The sequence below is a fragment of the Octopus bimaculoides genome, chromosome 7 (genome assembly GCF_046866305.1).
Source record: "Octopus bimaculoides isolate indiv1 chromosome 7, ASM4686630v1, whole genome shotgun sequence".
Taxonomy (NCBI): domain Eukaryota; kingdom Metazoa; phylum Mollusca; class Cephalopoda; order Octopoda; family Octopodidae; genus Octopus; species Octopus bimaculoides.
The window spans coordinates 50496964-50502242 of record NC_142934.1 but is presented as its reverse complement, the minus strand read 5'-3'; positions in this window follow the sequence as shown (position 1 = coordinate 50502242).

Below are 5279 nucleotides of genomic sequence, written 5' to 3'. Positions count from 1 at the left end.
TCAAATGACAGGGATCTGGCATAATCATAACAGATTTTGGTTGACTCGTTAGAGATTTTAGTTGCATGTTTCCTCTGATATCTATGTGTTCGAAGTTCAAATCAAGCCGAGATCATTTTTGCTTCCTATCGTTTCAGATTCGATAAATAAAGAAAAGCACTAATCCCAGCTGATGAATTAGCGTAACTGCTGGGGGTTCGGGTAAGATGAATTGTGGCATTTCTTCCGGCTGTATGCTTTGTAAGTAATACTAAGTCAATTTTTGGCACAAAGCCGGCAATTTTGTGGGAAGGGGTAAGTCGATTACGTTGATTCCAGTACTCTAACTGGTACTTATTTTATCGACCACGAAAGGACGGATTTGAACGCAAAGACCGACGAAATACCGCTAAGCATTTTGCACGGTGTGCAAACGATTCTGCCTTCTCACCACATTTACGCTTTGTCGGTAATATTTAAAGTAAAGAAGCATTTCGGTAAAATCAAGAGGTAAAATAATATTCGGTATCTACTTCGTACCTGAAACAAAAAAAAAAAGAAGTGTTTCTGACGCTTTATATTGTGTTATTCCAATTTTAAAGGGAAACTACGTTTAACAGTAATTTAAACAATTACAAACGAAAAGCAAGAGATTGACAGTCAAACCTATACGCCAACTTGCAAACATATCTATGGTAATATACACGCACCCTCAGATATGTGTACACATACGCTTTACAAGTATATATGTGTTCGTATTTAAATGTATTACATAGATATATTTGTATGCATAAAACTGTATACATACACGATAGAAAGCAAAATTTGCATCGGTTGGATTTGAACTTCGAACACAAAAATATCAGAGGAAAGATGCAAGCCGTAACTATCGAGTTAGTGCTGTTTCTCATACGTCTTCATGCCTACTTTATATTATATTATTCTAATTTTTAAGATAATGGAAATAAAAACTCTGGCGGTATTTTAAACACTTACAAACGAAAAGCAAGAGATTAACATTGTAAGCATATACGCCAAAAGTAAAACAAGAACGACATTATTCAGTAAACGATTTCTGGTCATAAGGATGAAAATTTATGTTTTGAATCTAATACCAAAATGCAAATCCCTGCCGTGGCTCATCATCGACTTTTAAACGGAACATCCAGAATTATTCCAACCCGGGGCAAGAAATGGTAATAATAATAATAATAATAATAATAATAATAATAATAATAATAATAATAATGATAATAATAATGATAATGATAATGATAACGATGATGATGATGATGATGATGATGATGATGATGATGATGATGATGATGATAAAAATAAAGTTACAAAGATCAAAAAGTGTCCAGTGATGTGGAGTTCTGAGAAGATAAAGAAATAATCAATCTATCTGAACGGAATGAAAGAAATCTTTATCCTAGACAAAATGCTGAGGTTTGTTATTGAGATAAATCTCAAAAGACCTCCACACATATAAAAAAAAAAGAACTATATAAGAATGAAACTTGCAGAAATAAACAGCAATACATTTTTCTTTTTACTAGAAGTGAAAGTGAAAGCAAAAACAAAAACTCAAACAAGATTTTCTTGATTAGCCGTGAGTGTTCGGAATACAAATATCAGAGCAAGCAAACTGTTGAGATTCCACGATAAACTGCAGTGAAATATAACAAGACCCCAACTCTAATAGCTTTAGCTACTTCACTGGAAGTGAAGGGCCTGCGGCTACTATGTGCTTTGTAATTAAAAAAAAGCGGAGATTAGAAGAACTAAATGAAAAATAATCAGTGAAATAATTTAAATACCTGAAAGACAACTGTAAAAAATTTCGGAAATATTGTATGAAAAAAAGAAAATTCAAGGCAGAAATTTTAGTAAAAATGTTATACTGTCCTTCAGGATAAAGGCAATTAAAGCATGATATGGTGAAAATGAAATAAAATTCCAATGGAAATAGCCATAAAAGAATGAGGTGATTTAAAGAGGTTTAAAGTTACGAAGACAAATAAAAGAAAGTTAAAGTGTAAAATAACTTTAGTGCATAAATGATTGTCTGAAATTTGACAAAAATCAGCTATGAATCACTTCAGAAGGACGCTGGAGTTGCGGAAAATAGAATTTTAAGCTATCATAAAGGGAGACCAGCAGAGGAATACATTGGAGTTTATTACTCCAATTTCCTAACAAATTTATGTCCCATATTGAGAAATCTGGGCATATTCAAATACTACTTGTTTTCTTTTCTCTGTGAAATAACGAATTGTAATTTTTATGCTGCAATGTCATTATTACAAATGCTATTCTAAGAAAACTAGAGCCAAACGTCTCTTTTAAAGAGATTACATGCTAATAAATGAACTGATAATACAACGTCGATTAAGTTTCATGGACTTATTTCTGCATCTCTGCCAAAATGAAAGCAAACAAATATGCTGCGTTGAAATAGAGGTTATGTTGTTCACAGTACAAGGTTTTAACAAATGAATCAGTTATAACTTTGTATCAGAATGACAAACCTGTATTTCAAACAGATCATATCTCATGCGTATGAAACTATGACGTCTGCTATATTTACCTTTCGTTTTGACTGTTCTCTGTTATGTATTAGTGCAGTGGACACATCTCTTATACTTATTTGACAGAGCAACATAGAACAGATGTCAGCAAGAGAATTCCATCTGTTTGTTTCAGATTATGAGTGAGAATATGAGGTAAAAATATTTGCTGTATTTAGATAGCACTCTAAATTCTGAGTTCAAATTTATTGTCAACCTATGCACTCTTCTAAATGGGTTAACTTGTGTCAATTTAAGATGTGAATGAATAATAAAGCCAAAACATCTACAGTGCGATTACAGTGAATTGTTGAAATAAGGTGTAATGTATTAATCTTGATTTGAATTTAACAAAATGTTTGTAATTTAGAAAACGGCTTATTTGTCATTGGTGATATTTAGAACTGTTTCTTCGAGCGGGAAATAAAACTGATTATTCAAAATACACTACCATTCGCTACATGAGTATATTATAAGCATCTCTAGTAAAACTTTAGGATTTTAGTGGATTTTCTGTAAAGTTAGCAACATTTGTGTGAGGAAGCGACAGAACTTGTTTAAAATGCTTTTAACCAGATTGACTACATTCATTATTGCAGATCATGTATGTCCAATAATGTCATGACCAGTAGCTTTTAAAGAGATATTCAGTCAATTACACTGTTTGCATATACACACCTGCCTGTCTATCCCTGTTTCTTCATATGTACATGTATATATATATATATATATATATATATATATATATATATATATATATATATATATATATATATATATATATATATACAGGGTGCGGCAGAAATACTTCCCACATTTTAAACCTTCACCTATGTGTTGCTAATGAACAAAAACTATAACCCTTTGTTCAAACAACAGTAAAATTAATTTTTCATAAATGTTGTTCCTTTTTCTTTTCGTCAACCTTTCAAATGTGGGAGATATTTCTGTCGAACCCTGTATATATATATGTATATATATAATCAAATATATATATATATATATATAATATATATATATACATATATATATATATATATATATATATATATATATATATATATATATATATATATATATATATATATATATATATATGTATATATATATATATATATATATATATATATATATATGTATGTATATATATATATATATATATATATATATATATATATATATATATATATATATATATATATATATATATATATATATATATATATATATATATATATATATATATATATATATATGTATGCTTATATATGTATGCTTATATATGTGTGCTTATATATATATAAATATATGCAAATGGATGAGTGAATCTTCTTTTGTTTACAGTTAACACGGAAAATTCATTAAACAGTTGGCAGGGTAGCCAAATTCACGCAAGTTACAAGGATGTAGCAACCTGTTCAAAATCAGAAACTCCGGGTTAATGTGCAGTAGTTTGTATAGTATATATACAGTTATCTAAAAGATTTTCCAATCATTAATCTACATTTAAGGATAGTAGTAAACGCAATAGCACAGGACTTAGTAAATTGATTTAGTATCTTAAAGATAATGATAAGAAATTTAATTTAGATTGGTTCATCCTGTCAATTTCTTTTCCTTACGACAAAGGTAAAAAAGTCTGTAACATTTGTAATTCTGAACGGTTCCACATTCTCTTTTCTAAGAATCCACTTGTAAACAAGATTATAGAGCGTTCTTACCGATGTAAACATTGGCAGAAACACACCTTTAGCTCATATAGGTGATTTCTACCTATCTATACAGTTTGAGCATTTAGTTCTTATTTTACTCTATTTCCAATAGAGATATCTATTTCCAAGCCTTTGAACATTTATTTAACTCACATATCACTCTATATTTCTCCTTTATTAGTTCTCTCCTTATTGATTTCTTTACCCCTTCTATTCATATGCGCTACCTTTGACGCCATATATACTAACGGCTTTTTGAAATACATAATAGCGTTCTGTTCATCATTTACACAGTCATCACATTTGTTAAAATGTCTTATAGTTGAGTTTGATTCTCTTTCTTTCTCTGATGTGAAGATTACATTATTTTACACCATTTATTCATTTGGAATGATACCAATGTTGTCTTCGAAACATATGTTGGAAGTAAAAGAATTTGAATAACACCTGCGTTTAACTCCATTTATTTATTTTTATATATAAATAAATATATAAATAAATATATATATATATGCACACAAATAGGCATATATATACATATATATACATATATATACATATACGTATATATAGATATATATCGTGCGTGTATATATATATATATATATATATATATATATATATATATATATATATATAAATTATATATATATGATGTGGCTGCGTAGTAAGAAGTTCGCTTCCAGTCACATGGTTCTGGGTTCAGTGCCACTATGTGGCAACATGAAAGTGTCTTCTACTACAGCCTTCGACCGGCCAAATCCTTGTGACTGGATTTCATAGTCGAAAACTGGAGGCATGTTGGTCTCTGGTGGGATTTTGTAGAGGCTTGGAGGTTGTCAGAAGTAAGGCCGGCTAGAGTGTATGTGTGTATACCGGATGTATAAGTGCGTGGATATGGGTCATTGTGTGTGTATGTGTCTATGTGTGGGTTTGCTTTTATGTGCATGCATGTGTTTGCATGTGTTTTAGCACCTGCTCTATACGCGTGTACACAGGGACGTATTTAGTATGTAAT